At 35.8% G+C, this 20,149-nt stretch overlaps 1 protein-coding gene across 10 annotated transcripts in view; it reads left to right on the top strand.

Annotated features, from left to right (window-relative positions):
- The window catches only part of GLRA3 (glycine receptor alpha 3), a 483,419-nt gene that overhangs the window by 188,864 nt on the left and 274,406 nt on the right, over positions 1 to 20,149 (top strand). The window lies entirely within an intron of this gene.

Below are 20,149 nucleotides of genomic sequence, written 5' to 3' on the forward strand. Positions count from 1 at the left end.
TTTGCCCATTTTTTCCATTGGGTTGTTGGCTTCTTTGCTTTGCTGTTGAGTTGTATTAAGTTGCTTGTATATTTTAGGATTAAGCCCTTGTCAGTTGCATCATTTGAAACTATTTTCTCCCATTCTGAAAGTTGTCTTTTTCTTGTTTTTATGGTTTTCTTTGCTGTGCAAAAGCTTGTCAGTTTGATTAGGTCCCATTGGTTTATTTTTGCTTTTATTTCTACTACTTTGGGAGACTGCCCTGAGAAAACATTTGCAAGGTTGATGTCAGAGAATGTTTAGACTATGTTCTCTTCCAGGAGTTTGATGGTGTCTTGCCTTACATTTAGGTCTTTAAGCCAATTTGAGTTTATTTTCATGCATGGTGTGAGGGTGTGTTCTAGTTTCGTTGATTTGCATGCAGCTGTCCAGGTTTCCTAGCAATACTTGCTAAAAAGACTTGTCTTTTTCCCATTTTATGTTCTTGCCTCCTTTGTCAAAGATTAATTGACCATCAGTGTCTGGGTTTATTTCTGTGTTCTCTGTTCTGTTCCGTTGGTCTGTATGTCTGTTTTGGTACCAGTACACACTGTCTTGATGACTGTGCCTTTGTAATATTGCCTGAAGTCTGGGAGAGTTATGCCTCCTGCTTGGTTTTTGTCCCTCAGAATTGCTTTGGTGATTCTGGGTTTTTTGTGGTTCCATATAAATGTTTGGATTGTTTGTTCTAGTTCTGCGAAAAATGTCATGAGTAATTTGATAGGGATTGCATTGAACCTGCAGGTTGCTCTGGGTAGCATGGCCATTTTTACACTATTAACTTTTGCAACCCAGGAGCATGGAATATCTTTCCATTTCTTTGATTCCTCTTTAACTTCCTTGATTAATGTTTTATAGTTCTCAGCCTATACGTCTTTCACCTCCTTGGTCAGGTCTATTCCAAGGTATTTGGTTTTTTTGAGGGGCAATTTTAAAAGGTGTTGTATTTCTGTATTCCTTTTCTAATATTTCATTGTTAGTATACAGAAATGCAACTGATTTCTGAATGTTAATCTTATATCCTGCTACTTTGCTGAAGTTATTGATCAGTTCAAGTAGTTTTTGGGTTGAGTCCTTAGGGATTTCTCTATATAGTACCATGTCATCTGCATACAGTGACAATTTTACCCCTTCTTTTCCTATCTTTTTATTTCTTTTGTTTGTTTGATTGCTGTGGCTAGGACTTCCAATACTATGTTGAACAGCAGTGGTGAGAGTGGGCATCCTTGTCTTGTTCCAGATTTTAGTGGGAGAGCTTTCAGCTTTTCTCCATTGAGTATTATATTTGCTGTGGGTTTGTCATAAACGGCTTTGGTTATGTTAAGGTATGTTCCCTCTTTACCCACTTTGGTGAGAGTTTTGATCATAAATGGATGTTGGACTCTGTCAAATGCTTTTTCTGAATCTTTTGAGATGATCATGTGGTTTTTGACTTTTCTTTTGTTAATGTGGTGTATGACATTGATTTGTGTATGTTGGACCATCCTTGTACACCTGGGATGAATCCCACCTGGTCGTGGTGTATGATCTTTTTGACATGTTGTTGGATTCGGTTGGCTAAAATTTTGGTTGAGAATTTTTGCGTCTATATTCATCAAAGATATTGGCCTATAGTTTTCTTTTTTGATGGTATCTTTGTCTGGTTTTGGAATTAGGGTGATGGTGGTGTCATAGAATGTCTTTAAAAGTGTTCTTTCTTTTTTAACCTCTTGGAAAAGTTTAAGGAGGGGGGGTATACGTTCCTCTCTGTATGTTTGGTAGACTTCGCCTGTGAAGCCATCTGGTCCTGGACTTTTATTTGTAGGGAGTATTTTTATGACATATTCAATTTCATTTCTAGTGATCGGTCTGTTCCGTTGGTCTGTTTCTTCTTGGTTCAGTTTTGGCAGGCTCTAAGTCTCTACAAAATTGACCATTTCTTCTGGGTTGTCAAATTTGTTGGCATATAATTGTTCATAGTATTCGTGCACGGTTTTTTGTATTTCTGTAGTATCCATTGTGATTTCTCTGTTTTCATTTATTTTGTTTATTTGGGTTTTTTCTCTCCTCTCCTTGCTGAGTCTGGCTAGAAATTTGTCCATTTTGTTTACCTTTTCAAAGAGCCAGCTCTTGGTTTTATTGATTTTTTTTCTATTGTTTTTTGAATCTCTTATTTTATTGATTTCCTCTTTGGTCTTTATGATTTCCTTCCTTCTGCTGACTTTAGGTTTTGTTTGTTCTTTTTCTAATTCATTTAGGTGGTGGGTTAAGTTGTCAATTTGAGAGCTTCCTTCATTTTTGAGGAGAGGCTGTATTGCTATGAACTTCCCTCTGAGCACTGCTTTTGTGGCTCCCATAAATTTGGTGTGGTTCTGTCTTCATTATCATTTGTCTCAAGGTATTTGTAAATTTCTTTCTTGATTTTCTCATTGACCCAGTTGTTTTTCATTTTTATTTTTTATTTTTTATCTTTTCTAGGGCTGCTCCCATGGCATATGGAGGTTCCCAGGACAGGGGTTCTAATCGGAGCTGCAGCCTCTGGCCTACGCCAGCGCCACAGCAACACAGGATCCGAGCCACATCTGTGACCTACACCACAGCTCACGGACACGCTGGATCCTTAACCCACTGAGCAAGGCCAGGAACCAAACCCACAACATCATGGTTCCTAGTCAGATTCCTTAACCACTGAGCCATGACTGGAACTCCCCCCATTTGTTTTTTAGTAGCATGTTGTTTAGTCTCCATGAGGTGTGTTTTTTTCATTTCTTTTCCCATGGTTGATTTCTAGTTTCATGCCATTGTGGTCAGAGATGTTACTTGAAATAATTCCTATACTCTTAAATTTGTTGAGGTTAGCTTTGTGCTCTAGTATGTGATCAAGAATGTTCCATGTGCACTTGAGAATAAGGTGTATTCTGAATTTTTTTGGATGTAATATCCTGAAAATTTTGATTAGGTCTATCTTTTCTATTGTGTCATTTAAGATCTCAGTTGCCTTATTGATTTTCTGTCTAGAGGATCTGTCCATTGATGTGAGTGGTGTGTTAAAGTCTCCTCCTATGATTGTATTTCCATCAACTTCTCCTTTTATGTCTGTTAGTATTTCTCGTGGGTATCTGGGTGCTCCTATATTAGGGGAATATATATATATATACGATTGTAATGTCCTCTTCTTGAATGACTCCTTTTACCATTAAATAGTGTCCTTCTTTGTCTTTCTTTATGGCCTTCCTTTTAAAGTGTATTTTGTCTGATATGAGTATTGCAACTCCTGTTTTTCTGCCTGGTCCATTGGCATGAAATATCTTTTCCCATCTCCTCACTTTGAATCTGTATGTGTCCTTTGCCCTAAGATGAGTCTCTTGAAGGCAGCAGATTGTAGGTTTTTGCTTTTTTATCCAGTCTGCCACTCTGTGTCTTTTGATTGGAGCATTTAGTCTATTGATATTTAAGGTGATTATTGATAAATAATTACTGCCATTTTAGACTTTGTTTTCCAGTTGATTCTTTGTTTCCCTTTTCTTCCTTCCTTTTTTTTTTGGTTGAATGATTTCCATTTTTTTTATGCTTGAGTACTTTTCTTTTCAGTTTTTGTGAATGCGATGTTTGGTTTTGATTTGTGATTGCCCTGTTTTTTAAGCATGTTAACTCCTTCCTGTATCTTCTTGCTTTAGCGATAGCCATATGGGCTCAAACACGTCATTTAAAATTTTTTTAAAAAATTTAAAAAAATAATCTATATTTTCTTATTTTCCCTCTCCATATTGTAAGATTTTGATGTCTTATTTATTTATTTTGAAACCCATTGTGGTTTCTTCCATTCTATTTCTTCTTACCTTTTTTTTTTTTTAAGAGAAGCCATTTTAGAATTTCTTTCAGAAAGGGTTTAGTACTCTTTTAGCTTTTGTTTGTTGGAGAAATTATTTATTTCCCCTTCTATTTTAAATGATATTCTTACTGGATAGAGTATTCTAGGTTGCAAATTTTTTTTCCTTTCAGCACTTTAAATATATCTTGCCACTCCCTTCTGGCCTGTAGTATTTCTGTAGAGAAATCAGCTGATTGCCTTCTGGGGGTTCCCTTATAATTAATGCTTTGTTTTTTCTTGCTGCCCTTAGGATCCTCTCTTTAACTTTTGCCATTTTTATTATAATATGTCTTGGTGTGGGCCTTTTTGGGTTTGACTTGTTTGGGGCCTTTTGTGTTTACTGTATCTTGATAGCAGTTTCCTTTAGCTTTGGGAAATTTTCATACATAATTTCTTCAAATATATTTTCAAGCCTCTTTTATTTTTCTTCTTCTGGAATTCGTATTATGCATATATTGGCCCACTTTATATTATCCCATAGATCTCTGATAATTGCTTTCATGTTTATTCATTTGATTTTCTGTCTGCTGTCCTGATTGGGTGATTTCCATTATTCTATCTTCCATGTTGCTAATTCGTTCCTCTGCATTATTCATTCTGGTCTTTATTGCCTTTAGCTCAGTTTGCATCCCTGAAAATGAGTTTTCTAGCTTTTCTTGGCTCCTTCTTAAATTTTATAGTTCCTTTCTAAGGGAATCTGCATTACTGTTTGTGTCTTCTGTTAATTCCTAGATATTCAGCCTTAATTCCTTCAGTATTTTCACTGTCTCCCTTTTGAACTCATTGTCTGTCAGACTGCAGAGGTCTGTTTCATTGTTGACTGTTCTTTTAGCGGGGAATGGTTTCTGAGCTTTTTTATCTTGCTTATGCTTTTCTTTTTCTGCGCATTTGGGGAAGCCAAACTGTAGTCTTGTAAGGCTACTTCTGAGCAAGAACACCCCTTTGTATTTTTTTTTTTTTGTGGGAGTTACTCTTTATTTTTGGTGTAGGAGTTTGATTATTTGCTCTCTCTTTCTTTGTTGTGAGCAGGCTGCTATCCCAGGGATGGTCAGTGTGTTTTCAGGGTGAGGGAGGCAATGGGTAGGGCCAGTAGTCTGTGCCTGGTTGCTGGACTCTCAACAGGCTACTTTATTCTTAATCAGAACTCCTAAAATTTATAAAGGATGAAAATAATTTTTTATTGTTTCCCCCTTTTTGAGTTCCCTTTATTTTATCTTTTATCTCTAGCCTAGTTCTATGCTACATCACTTCCATCGCTATTGGCTAAGAGCCTCAACCCAAGTAGTTCAATCATTTTTCCTTACTTTCTCACTCCTATAAAAACCTATGAAAACTGCTGGGGAAATGAATCACAGTGTATGTTTATACTAATTAATGAGTAAAAGGTGAACTGCAAATTGGTAGTTGAATTACCTGGTATACTTCACTCTAAAAAATGAAATCATGAACTGATATTTACTTCAACATGTTTTTAGTACATCGAGCTTTGTTGCCCACATTGTTTATTAAGTTTATAGTTATAAATAACTATTATGACGTCTGTATTTTCTCATTAACATATAGACTGTCAGCTGAGAAATCTACTGTCTTTATTTCACAAGTAGTTATTAAGTTTCACTAATGGTTCTTTAAATCATAAAGCCAAGTTTTCTTTGTGCATGTTTAATACAAAATTAGATATTTTTTTCCTTTATTGATTGTTGCAGATAATTGGTTGGGGGCTTGTTTTAGGCTGAATAGTATCTTCATAATTAAAGTGACTTGAGATCCTCAGATATTTGTGTACTTTTTTAGTACCAAAGAGGAGGATATTTCACAAAATGCCAAGACTCCATAAGAACAGAATATCCCTAAATGAAATCTTTGCAGACACCAGTATCTAACTTGTGAATAAAAATCCTCATAATTTCTACTTCTAAATTTTGAGTAAAATCTTATTGTCATGATTTGTTCTTGGTGTCTTGATATGTATTTGGTAATTATTATATAGTATGTATTGTGACAAGAATTATTAAGAGTGAAATGAACCAAAAAAGTGAAATGAACCAATTTAAATTGGTCAGATTTATTTTTAAGACCTCAGCTTGAGAGCATGCAATAGGAAAATTAACTCCAAGAATATTTGAGGCAGACTGCATTTGTCCTTGTAATATTAATTTATACACTGACTCTTAGGATAACATCTGGATGGAATGTAACATTTTCAGTAATAATGTGATATGGTGCCATAATAGTACAGTAACTTAGATACAGACTGCCATATATCAAACTTTTATAAATTCCTTTCATCCCCCCACAGCTTCATCAAATTCAGCTGTCTCTATATTTTAATTATCACCTTCTCGCTCTCTCTTATTTATAGCCTAATTTAGTGTTTTCCAAGCTATGAGTAACAACCCATTAAAAAACATAATTTTGTGGCTCTCAACCAAGTAAAATAGAGCAGAATAGGACATAACAGCAGAATAAAGGACATAGATCCTCCTTTAGTTCTGATCATTTGGCAGAGAATCATACTGTATTTGATTGCTGTGTATATGTCTTCAGGTATGCAAATTCTAGTACTTCTCCCCTTCAAAATTAAATTCTTGACTTACCAGAGGTAGAATTAATAATTCCCATGGTATTTTATTGCTATAGCTTTATGATAGTTTGTGCCACCAATGTCTAAGAATAAAGATGTTTTTATTTGAAACATTACGTGGCAAAGGGCAATAAAAATTTCTTGCCTTTTATCTCTTAGTTGATTAAGCTCCAGATTGAACTGCTTAGCAACAAGACTTTTCCATTCTAAAGACCATGGCAACTGGCTAAAGTTCCTCCTCACTCTGGACCCAGGAAGACTCTTGCTTTTTATTGCATCATGCAGTAAACATCCAAGATCTTGGTATGGATTGCATATCCATGAGATTGGCAAACCTTCCATGTCTCCACTCACATTGGTCAAGGGAAAAAAAACCCCAGAAATTACTGACTGTGACAAAAACATAATGATGAGAAACACAACAGATGAGAGAAAATTTGTAGAAATTCAGTCTGAGAGAAGATTCTTACACATCATAGAAGTGGGATAAGGATTAGTTTGGACTCAGTGGAGAAGGAGGAACTCAGCCTGAGCCACCTTTTTCTCCCCAGGGTGACATTGAAATGGGCTAAGGTGCCTGGCAGCGCCAGTGGCAAACTACCCCACAGAGAAGGTTGAAAGAGACTGTCTCTTTCATGTAGAATGTGGAAAATGGTATGGGCATCCCTAAAGCTCCAGATGCTGAGCCCTCATTCATCACACTCTATGGCAGTCTCCTTGTATGTTCATTTGGGTATGGATGTTAGAACAAGAAATTTAATAACGAAAGGAAATGTGCCAACACCAACAATGTCAATAAATCTCCAACAACTGAACCCAAAGCATGGGATACTGAAATGTAGCTGTTAAAAAATCAAAAACAACTATATATTGAGGAAACTCAGTGAGTTATAAGAAACTTAGACAGTTCAATGGAATTAGGAAAATGTAAATGAACAGAAGGAGTTCTTTACCAAAAAATAAAATTAAAAAAGAAAAAAATGCTAATAAAGAGCCAAACAAATTCTGAAACTGAGGAATTCAGTGAATGAGATGGAAATGCAGAGCACCGTGGTAGAATAGAGCAAAAGGAAGATAGAATAACTGGGTTAGAGAATAGGAACTTTCAAATAACAGTTCCAAGAGAACAAAGTGTGAAGAATAAAAATGAGTGAAGAAAGCCTGCATTATCTGTGGGACTCAAGTGAAAGAAAAAATGTCTAAATAATATTGATTCAGGAAGGTGAAGAGAGAAGAGGATAGAAAATTTAGTTCAAATAGTAATTGCTGAAATCTTCCTATACCTGGATATAATTGGAGATCTATGTCCAAGAAGCTAATAGATCACACTATTATTTTAATGAAAAAGACTTTTTTAAGTTACATTGTAATGAAAGTACCAAATCAAAGTATCAAAATCAAAGAATTCTTTGATTTTGCTGGGTAGGGGCAGAGGTGTGCAGATTGCAAAATAGAAATGAACTCCTTTAGGCTATCAGTGGATTTCTCAGCAGTGGGTAACTATAGCTGCTCAGAGATGCATAAGGATATCACTCTCCCCACTTTTATTCAACATGGTTTTGGAAGTCCTCTCCACCACAATCAGAGAAGAAAAAGAAATAAAAGGAATCAAAATTGGAAAAGAAGGAAAAAACCTGTTGCTCTTTGCCAATGACATGATATTATACATAAAAACCCCTAAAGATGAGATCAGAAAACTGCTGGATCTCATCAGTGAATTCAGTAAAGTTGCAGGATACAAGATTAATATACAGAAATCTCTAGCATTTCTATACACTAACAACAAAAGATCAGAAAGAGAAATTCAGGAAACAATCCTATTTACCATTGTTCCAAAAGAGTAAAACACCTAGAAATAAAGCTACCCATGGAGGCAAAAGACCTGTATTTTGAAAACTATAGACACTGATGAAAGAAACTGAAGATAAATGGATAGAAAGATATGCCATTCTCTTAGATTGGAAGAATCAATGTTGTCTAAATGACTCTACTACCCAAGGCAATCCATGCTATCCCTATCAAATTACCAATGGCATTTTTCACAAAACTAGGACAAAAAATTTTAAAATTTGTATGGAAATACAAAAGGCCATGAATAGCCAAAGCAATCCTGAGGAAGAAAAGTGGAACTGGAGCAATCAGGCTTCCTGACTTCAGAATATATTACAAAGCTCCAGTCTTCAAAACAGCAGAGTATTGTCACAAAAACAGAAATATAGATCAATGGAATAGGATGGAAAGCCCAGAAATAAACCCACATACCTAGGGTCATCTAATTTCTGACTAAGGGAGCAAGAATATACAGTGGATAAAAGACAGTCTCTTCAATCAGCTGTGCTGGTAAAACTGGACAGCTCCATGTAAAGAATGAACGTAGAACACTCTTTAATATCACACACAAAAATAAACTCAAAATGGTTTAAAAACCTTAATGTAAAACTGTATATTATAAAATTCCTGCAGGAAAGCAGATGTGGAAGACTCCTTGGCATAAATTGCAGCAATATCTTTTTGGATCCACCTCCTAGGATAAGCAAAACAGAAACAAAAGTAAACAAATGGGACCAAATTAAACTTAAAAGCTTTTGCATAGCAAAGGAAATCATAAAGTGAAAAGACAACCCACAGAATGGAAGAAAATCTCTGCAAATGAAGTGACTGACAAGAGATTAGTCTCCGAAAATATGCAAACAACGTATGCAGCTCAGTATCAAAAAACAAACAACCCTATCAAAAAATGGACAGAATATCTACATAGACATATCTTCAAAGAAGATAGCCCAATGGCCAAAAAAAAAAAAAAAAAAAAAAAAAAACACATGAAAAGATGCTCAGTATCGCTGATTACCACAGAAGTGCTACAGTGAGGTAGCACCTCACACTGGTCCAAAATGTCTACAAACAGTAGCTGCTGGAGAGGATGTGGACAAAAGGGAACCCTCTACACTGTTGATGGGAACGTAAATTGGTACAACCACTATGGAAAAGGCCAAATGTGACAATCCCATGGCTAATACCATACTCAATTGTGAAAAGCTGAAAAATTTCCTTTAAGATCAGGAATAAGACAAGGGTGCTCACTCTACTCTCACCACTTTTATTCCCATGGTATTAGAAGCCCTAACCACAGCAATTGGAAAATAAAAAGAAATAAAAGGAATCCAAATTGGAAAGGAAGATGTAAAACTGTCACTGTTTAAAGAAGACATGATACTATAAATAGGAAATCCTAAAGATGCCACCCCAGTGAATAAATTCAGCAAAGCTACAGGATACAGAATTTGGATTCAGGAATCTGTTGCATATCTGTACACCAGGAACAAACTTTCAGAAAGAGTAATTAGGAAACAGTCCCATTTGTGATTGTATCAAAAAGAAGAAAATACCTAGGAATAAATGCACTTAAAGAGACAAAAGACCTGTACTCTGAAAACTATAAGATACTGATGAAAGAAATTGAAAAGAGCAGAAATGGAAAGTTGCCCCACTGTCATGGATTGGAAGAATTAATATTGTTAAAATGACAATACACCAAAAAGCAATGTGCAGATTCAGTGAAATGCCTATCAAAATACAAATGGTATTTTCCACAGAACTAGTACAAATAATTCTAAAATTTGTATGGGAACAGAAAAGACCCCAAGTAGCCAAAACAATCCTGAGAAAGGATAACAAAACTGGAGGTATCCTGCTTTCTGATTTCATCTCTACTACAAAGCTACAGCAATCAAAATAGTATGGTACTGGCACCAAGACAGACACATAGATCAATTGAACAGAAAAGGAGCCCATAAATGACCCCTTCTTATAAGTCAATTATTCTATGAGAGAAGAGGCGAGAGAATGCAGTGGAAAAAAGACAGTCTCTTTAATAAGTGGTGCTGGGAAAACTGAACAGCTATATATATAAAAGAATGAAATCAGAGCATTTCCTCATCCCATATTCAAAAATAAAATAAAAAGGGATTAAAGACCTAAATGTAAGACTAGAAATCATAACATTCCTAGAGGAAAGCAGAGGCAGACTATTCATTAACATAAATTGTAGCAATATTTTTTATTGGATCTGTCTCCTAAAGCAAATCAAAAAAAATTGAGAAATGGGACCTAATTAAACATAAAACTTTTGCACAGCAAATGAAACCAGCGACAAAGTGAAAATACCATCTACTGAATGGGAGGAAATATCGAAGAGTTGGCACATTTATTTTTACTGTTCTATTTAGAAGTAAGGTTTATACTTTCAATTTGGTTATTTTTTAAGTAAAGTTGCCTACCCTGTGGTCCTTTCTCTCTATGCATTTGATAGTTTGATTTTCCTTTGACACTGAGAACTTAAATCCATCTGGTATTGACTTTCATGTACAATGTAAGGTAGAGGTAAAGATGCATCGTTTCCACATAGATATCAATGACCAACACTAGATATTGAAAATGCATTGTGCCTCATCATTTCACTCATCCTCATCTATTATTGTAATTCCTATAGCTTTATAATGGGTCTAGATATCTAGTAGCTTTTTCCTCTTTAAACTGTCAGGTGAGTGGGAGTTCTGGAGTGATTGTGTAAATATGTAGGGTAAGACTCTCTCCTTAATGCAATAGCCATTTAATTTATGAAAATTAAAAAAATTAAAATCTCTGGAAATTGATCTAAAGCCATGAAGAAACTGCAGAAACATTTATTCAATCCTGTCTGCTAGATGCAGGAAAAACTATGGCATTTAATCTATAATATAATCCTTTCCCCCAGGTCAGTTTCATTTCCTCTATTCAGCACAGATCTGGTTAACAGAAGGAATTCATTCAGTCCTAAGCTCCCAGTCTAGTACTGTGGTTTCACTTGAGCAAGGCTAGACCTCAGACTTTGCTATTCCTTTTCCTATTTGGAATTTATATATTATATGGGCATGAATAATTTTAATCACCCAGCTGTCATTCAAAGGGTGAGAGTTTTGTTCAGTCCTAGGACACTGATCCTCAGTTTTCCTTGACCCATTTCACTTGTAAAGCCAGTTTCTATGCCAGGAGACGCAAGCTAAGATGAGCATGGTTTACCATTCTATCTCACATCAACTTGTAGTAAGGGGATGCCATTTGACACATATGCTGTCTATACCTGCAGCTCCTATGGAGTGGCCAGATGTACTGCCAGGGGAGAGCCAGGTCCCAGGGAGAGCTCTGTCACAGAAGACTGACTTTATCTGTACACAAAATTGAAATGTACATGAATAAGGGCATTGTTGAAAATAATGGAGGTTTTGGAGGCAAGTGTGTAAAAGTGGGCTACAAACTCCGTGAATCTCATAGCAAGAAGAAAAATGACAGACCAAACAAGAGGTAAACAAAGAGACCTGCAAAAGATAGGCAGCAAGTCTCCCAGGATCCACACTCATCACAACGTTATCTAAAAGGCCTTACCATATGCTAAGGTTCAAACACTCCACTGCAATCAGAGTATGAGATGCTGCAGATTTGAAACATTGCCAAGCCAAAATCAAATTTACCAACAAGGAGTTTCTGTTGTGGCTCAGCAGAAATGAATCTGACTAGCACTCATGAGGACATGGTTTTGATCCCTGGCCTCTCTCAGTGGGTTAAGGATCCCACATTACTGTGAGCTGCGCTATAGGTTGCAGACACGATTCAGTTCTGCTGTTGCTATGGCTGTGGTGTAGGCCAGTGGCAACAGCTCCAATTTGATCCCTAACCTGGGAATCTCCATATGCCACAGGTGCAGCCCTAAAAAGACAGAAAAAAAAAAAAAGAAGAAATTACCAACAAAAGATAGAAGCCTCACTGGCTGAAGAGGATTACGGGGATTATCACAACCCTGACCAAATCATATCCGTACAAAAAGTCACTATGTCTATCAGTACAGACACACAATCTTAAATATATAAACAAATATATACATAAATATTTAAAAAACCAAATAAAAACCATGAACTGAAAACTACAACAAACGAAAATTTAAGCATCAGTAAAGAAGACCTGCAGAAGAAAGAATCAGAAAACATGGAGAGATTATTAAGAATCTCAGAAGCAGAAGAAATAAAAGCCAGAAAAACTGACCATACCTCTAGGTAATGTCACCAACTCTGAAGTAATAGATTGCTATCTTTCCTCCCTCATAAAACAATTGCCAGCAAACATCTCTTGAATGTTTTTCCTGTTCATTTCTCTCGTTTATGTTCTCTAGGTCCTCAGTATTAGAGATGTTAGATCTGTTGATATATTCCGTGTATTTCTTTTTTTTTTTTTTTTTTGGTCTTTTTGTCTTTTTAGGGCTGCGCCCATGGCATATGGAGGTTCCCAGGCTAACGATAGAATTGGAGCTGTAGCCACAGGCCTACGCCAGAGCCACAGCAATGGCAGATCTGAGCTGCGTCTGTGACTTACACCACAGCTCATGGCAACACCAGATTCTAACCCACTGAGCAAGGCCAGGGATTGAACTCACATCCTCAGAGATGCTAGTCAGGTTTGTTAACCACTGAGCCACGATGGGAACTCCTATTTCATGCATTTCTTAAGCTCTTATTTTCTGCTTTTATTTTTCCATGTATATCAGTGTGGGATTTTCCCATTGGCCTGATTTACAGATAAATAATTAATTTCATGGACAAATTACTATTCAAACCATCCACTAAATTCTTATCATATATTGTACATTTTAGGTAAAAAATATCCATGTGACATTTTGGTATTCCAACTCACTAAGGATAGTCTCCAATTTTTTTTTTACATTTTGTATGCTTTTCTTCTAATTTAAAATGTGTTGACTAGTTATATTTATTTTTTGTTTTATTGAACTATAGTTGTATTACGATGTTGTGTTGATCATACTTAATTTTTAAATTTAGTCTTGCTCCACTATCTGGATTTTTTTTTTTGACTTAAAGGAATAAGTATGTATTTAGCTTATGTTTCTGCAGGTGAGCAATTTAGGCTGGATTGAGCTGGATAGTTCTATTGAAAGATAGTTGATGAACTGTTATCATATGTGTTTCAAGTATACAGCATAGTGATTTAATATTTTTGCAGATATACTCATTATAAGTTATTAGAATATAATGACTATAATTACCTATGCTATATAATATATCCTTGTTGCCTATCTATTTTATACACAGTCTTTTGTATTTCTTAATCCCCTTCTTTTAATTTGTCCCTCTTTCCCTTCCTCTCTCCTTTGGTAACCACTAGTTTGTTTTTTATATCTGTGAGTCTATTTCTGTCTTGCATATACATTTATTATTTTTGAGATTTCATATATGTGATACATTAGAGCATTTGTAGTATTTGTCTTTCTCTCTCTGATTTATTTCACTAGCATAATCATTTCAAGGTCCATCCAACTTGCTGCAAATGGCAGAATTTCATTCTTTTTATAAAGCTGAGTAGTATTCTATTATATATATATATACTGTATCTTCTTTATCCACTTGTCTCTAGATAGACACTTTGGTTCTTCCATTTGTTGGCTATTGTAAATATTTCTGCTGTAAACATTGGGGTGCATGTATTATTTTTCAAATTAGTGTTTTCCTTTTTTCTGCATATACATCCAGGAGTGAAGTGGTGGATCATATGGTAGTTTTATTTTCAGCTTTTTGGAGGAAACTCCATGTTTTCCATAGATGCTACATGAATTTACATTCCCACCAACAGTGTACAGGGATTCCCTTTTCTCCACTGCCTCTCCAAAATTTGATAACTGTAGAATTTTGACGATAGCTATTCTGACTTGTATGAGTTGATAACCCATTTTTCTTTTGATTTATATTTCCCTAATAATTAGTGATGTCAAGCATCTTTTCATATGTCTGTTAGCTATGTATATGTCTTCTTTGGGAAAATGTCTATTCATGTTTCTGGCCATTTTTTGATTGGGTTTTTTATTTTTTGATATTGAGGTGTATGAACTGTATACTCATGATTTTTTCATATTTATGTGGTTGTTATTTATCCTCTTTCATTTATTATTCAGTTTTATTTGGTTCCTCTCTCTTTTCTTATTGGTAAGCTTGGCTAAAGATTTGTCAAGTTTTGTTTATCTTTTCAAAAAACCAGCTCTTGGTTTCATTGATCTTTTCTATCTTTTTTTTTAATCTCCATTTTACTTATTTCCTCTCTTGTCTTTATTATTTCCTTTCCTCTGCTGACTGGGCTTTGTTTGTTCTTTGTCTACTACTTTTTTTAGGTGTTAAGTAATGTTGTTTATTTCAGATTTTTCATGTTTCTGTGGGAAGGCTTGTGTTGCTATAAACATCCCTGTTAGGAAAAAAAAATTTCCCTGTTAGGACTGCTTTTGCTTCAACCCCTTGATTATATTTTTAAATTTATTTTATTTTTTTTGGTCTTTTTTTTTTTTTTTTTTTTTTTTTGGTCTTTTAGGGCCGCACCTGCGGCATGTGGAGGTTCCCAAGGTAGGGGTCCAATCGGAGCTGTAGCTGCCAGCCTACACCAGGGCCACAGCAACGTGGGATCCAAGCCGAGTCTGTGACCTACGCCACAGCTCACAGCAACCCCAGATCCTTAACCCAGTGAGCAAGGCCAGTGATTGAACCCATGTCCTCACAGATGCTAGTTGGAATCGTTAACTGCTGAGCCACAATGGGAACTCCTCATCCTGTGATTTTAGTGTTGGGTTTCCATTTTTTCCTTGATTTCTTCATTGTCCCATTGGTTTTGTAGTAGCATTCGTTTAATGTCTGCTCTCTTTCGATTTTTCTTTGTGTAACTTATTTCTTGTTTCAATCCATTTTTGTCAGAAAAAATGCTTGATAGAATTTTTATCCTGTTAATTTTGTTGAGACTTGTTTTGTGGCCAGATGTGCAACCTATCCTAGAGAATGTTCCCAGCCTATGGCTTGAATCAGAACTGCAGCTGCTGCCCTTGTCACAGGCATAACAGTGAGGAATCCAAGCTGTGTCTGCAGCCTACACCATAGCTCATGGCAACACCAGATCCTTAACCCACTGAGTGAGGCCAGGGAAACCTGAATCCTCACGGATACTAGTCAGACGTGAGCTCCTCCCTCTCCAACTATTAACTACTAGTTTGCTTTCAATATCTGTGAGTCTGTTTTTTGTTATATTCACTAGTTTGTCTTATTTTTTAGATTCCATATATAAGTGATAACATGTAGTATTTGTCTTTCTCTCTCTGACTTATTTCACTAAGCATAATACCTTCCAAGTCCAACAATGTTGTTCCAAATAAGCACAATTTCATTCTTATTTATGGCCTAGTAGTATTCCATTGTATATATACACCATATTTTCTTTAGCCATTCATCTATTGATGGACACTTAGGTTGCATTTGTATCTTGTTTATTTTAAATGATGCTTCTATGAACATTGGGTGCATATATGTTTATGATTTTTTTATGATTTAGTGTTTTGGTTTTCTTTGGATATATGCCAAGAAATGAATTGATGGACCATATGGTACTTCTAGTTTTATTTTTTAAGGAACCTCCATACTCTTTTCCACAGTGGCCCACCAATTTACATTCCCACTTTACAATTAACAATTATGATTTACAATCCAATTTACAATGATGTCTTTTTTCCACATCCTTACCAACAGTAGTTATTTGGAGTCTTTTTGATGGTAGCCATTCTGATAGGTATGGGGTGATATTGTAGTTTTGATTTGTATTTCTCTGATGATTGGTGATGCTGAGTATCTTTTCATGTGCCTAGTTGGCTATATGTATGTACTCTATGGAATAATGTCTATTCAAGTCTGCTGTCCTTTTTTGTTTGTTTGTTTGTCTTTTACGGCTGCACCTGTGGCACATGGAGGTTCCCAGGCACGGAATCCGAGCCGTGTCTGCGATCTATACCACAGCTCACAGCAACGCCGGATCCTTAACCCACTGAAAGAGGCCAGGGATTGAACCCTTGTCCTTATGGATGCTAGTTGGGTTTGCTAACTGCTGAGCCACGATGGGAACTCCCATTATGTCCATTTTTTAATCAGGCTGTTGTTTTTTTGGATTTTGAGTTGTATGAGCTGTTTATGTATTTTGGTTATTAACCTATTATCGGTAATAATGTTTGCATATTTTTTCCCCATTCTACAGGTTTTCTTTTCATTTTGTCAGTGGTTTCCTTTGCTGTGGTAAAACCTTTTTAAGTTTAATTAGGTCCCATTTGTTTGTTTTTGTTTTCATTACACTAGGAGTTAGATCAAAAAGATACTGCTGTGATATATGTCAGAGTGTTCTGCCTGTGTTTTTCTCTAGGAGTTTTATTGTATCCAGCCTCACTTTTTTTTTTCTTTTTTAGGGACACACTTGCATATGGAAATTCCCAGGCCAGGGGTTGAATTGGACTGCAGCTGCCAGCCTTTGCCACAGCCACAGTAATGCCAGATCTGAGCCACATCTGCAGCCTATGCTGCAACTTGCAGCAATGCCAGATCCTTAACCCACCAAGTGGGGCCAGGGATTGAACCTCCATCCTCAAGGATACTATGTCGGGTTCTTAACCCACTGAACCACAGTGGGACCTCCTGGCCTCACATTTAGGTCTTTAATCCATTTTGAGTTTATTTTGTGTGTGGTGCTAGAGAATGTTCTAATTTCATTTTTTTACATGTCACTGCCCAGTTTTCTCAGCACCGTTTATTGAAGAGACCGTCTATTTTTATTGTATCTTCTTGTCTCCTTCATCATAAATTAGTTGACCGTAAGTGTATGTTCAGTTTTCTGTGCTGTCCATTCTGTCCCATTCATAGATATGTCCGCTTTTGTGTTGGTATGATACTATTTTGATTAACGTAGCTTTGTAAGATTAATCATAAAGTTAGGTTGCGTGATTCGTCCAACTCTGTTCTTTCTCAGTTTTGTAGGTATTCAAGGTCTTTTGTACTTCCATGTAAATTTTAGGATTACTTGTTCTAATTCTGTGAAGAAGGGAATTGCCTTTTTGATAGAGATTGCATTCAATTTGTAGATTGCCTGTGGCAGTGTGGTAATTTTTAACTATATTAATTCTTTCAATCCATGAGTATAATGTCCTTTCTGCCTGTTTCTGTTGCCTTTGATTTCTTTCATCAGTGTCTTATAGTTTTCTGAGTACAGGCCTTTTACCTCCTTAGGTAAGTTTGTTCCTAGGTGTTTTATTCTTTTGAATATTATTGTAAATGGGATTTTTTTAACCTATCTCTTTTTGATAGTTCATTGTTAGTGTATAGAAATGCAGCAGATTTCTATTTATTAATTTTGTAATCTGCGTATTTTCTGAATTCATTGATGAGCTCTAGTAGCTTTTTGGTAGTATCTCTAGGAGTTTCCATGTATAGTATCCTGTCATCTGCAAACTGTGACAGTTTTCCTTCTTCCTTTTCAATTTGGATTCATTTCATTTCCTTTACTTGTCTGATTGCTGTGGCTGCCTCTTCTAATTTTATGTTGAATAAAAGTGATGTGAGAGGCATCCTTGTCTTGTTTTGTATCTTAGAGGGAATGCTTTTAGTTTCTAAACACTGAATATGATTGAGTACGTATAAAATACATCTATATGTGAAACAGCTCTCACTGAAACTATCTGAAAAATGGCAGAAGAACTCCTGTATCACCAAGGCTGTGGGAGAGATATACACATAATTATATAGGATGAGAGGAAAAGCAGTAGTGGCAGGACTTAGGGCCCTGGGAGTGGAATTGGAGGGAAAGAGAGATTGCGTGGTGTAAACACCTTCCCTGGGTATGAGCATATTGAGCCTCAGACTGAGCATCCCAGTCCTGGGGTCTTATGCATAGGAGACAGACCCCCTTGGTAGGTGGAGAACCACTGGGACAGAGAGGAAGGCTGGAGAAGCTTAGACTCAACTCCTGAGGAGTATGTGGGTGCTGGTTTACTCTCAGACTTGATGGAGAGATGCCTGCCCTAGCATTTGCCAGGTTATTCTTGATTGGCTTGCCCTGCTTGAACTAAAGTCCTGGTCCATCTCCCCTTGGATGTCTGTCCCACTTTTTTACAGCAAAGGAGCCTATCAACAAAGTGAAAATGCTGCCTACTAAATGAGAGAAGATATTTTCAAATGATATATCCAATAAGGGATTAATATCTAATATATACAAAGAACACATACAGGTCAACAAATCAAAGAACTTGATTAAAAGCTGGTCAAAAGGACTGAATAGACATTTTTACAAGGAAGATATATGGATGGCTAAAAGGCACAGAGAAGATGCCCAACATTGCTAATTATTAGAGAAATGGAAATCAAAACCACAATGAGATTTCACCTCATACCTGTCAAAATACACATCAAAACAACACAGATAAGAAATGCTGGCAAGGGCATGGAAAAAAGGAACCTTTGGACACTATTGGTGGGATTGTAAGTTGTTGCACCCCATGGAATACAGTATGGGGATTCCTCAAAAACCTAGAACTACCATATGATTCACCACTTCCACACCTGGATATATATATCAGCAAAAAAAGAAAACACTTATTTGAAAAGATACATGTGCCCTATGTTCATAGCAACACTGTTTACAATAAACAAGACAAGAAGGCAACCCAAGTGCCCATCAACAGACAAATGGATAAAGAAGTGGCATATGTATGTATAGTGGAATATTATTTAGCCATAAGAAAGAATGAAATTCTGGCATTTGAAGCAACATAGATGGACTCAAGAATACTATGCTTAGTGAAATAAATCAGACAAAGACAAATACTGTGTGATATTACTTATGTTATGGGATCTAAAAAATAACACAAATGAACATATATGCAAAAGAGAAACAGATTCAGTTATAGAAAACAAACTAGTTTTTATCAAAGGGGAGAGGGAAATGAGGAGGGTCAAATTAGGGGTGTTGGGTTAAGAGATACAAACTACTATATATAAAATAGATAAAAAGGATATTTTTTGTATCATAGGGCATTATAGTCATCTTGTAATAACTTACAAGGGAGTATAATCTAAAAAAATGCTGCAAAAATATTGAATCTATATGTTATACACTTGAAACTAGTATGACATAGTCAATCAACCATGCTATAATAAAAAGTAAAGTAATTATTGAGAGGTATGTACTTATTTCCATTTTATTACTTTTTTCTAGTTTTCTTTGTAGTTCTTCTCTGTTCATTTCTTTTTTGTTTCTTCCTTTGTGGTTGGATGATTTTCTTTAGTATTGTGCTTGTGTTCCTTTCTATTCAGTTTTTGCATATCTATTGTAGGTTTTTGATTTGTGCTTACCGTGGGGTCCATATATGTTGATGTATAATTATATATACTTGTTTTAAGCTGATAGTTCTCTAAATTCAAACACATTTTAAAGAGCTACATCTTTATTACCCTCCCCTGCATTTTGTTTTGATGTCATGTTTTCCATCTTTATGTTTATTTCTTGACTGTTTATTTATCACTTTAACATTTTTATGTGTTTTTAAATCTTTAATCTGGTGTATTTAAGTGGTTGATCCTCAATCTTTATTATATATTTGCCTTTCCTAGTGGGATTTTCTCTTTCCTATAGATTCTTAACTTCTTTTCTACACAGAGACTACCCTTTACCATTTCTTTTAGAATATGTTTAATTTTCATGAACTCTTTTAGTTTTCTGTCTCTGAGAAATTCTTTCTCTCTGCTTCAATTCTGAATGATAATCTTGCTGGGTAGAGTGTCCTAGGTTGCAGGTTTTTCCCTTTTAGTACT

The sequence above is a fragment of the Sus scrofa genome, chromosome 14 (assembly GCF_000003025.6).
Source record: "Sus scrofa isolate TJ Tabasco breed Duroc chromosome 14, Sscrofa11.1, whole genome shotgun sequence".
NCBI classification, from domain to species: Eukaryota; Metazoa; Chordata; class Mammalia; order Artiodactyla; family Suidae; genus Sus; species Sus scrofa.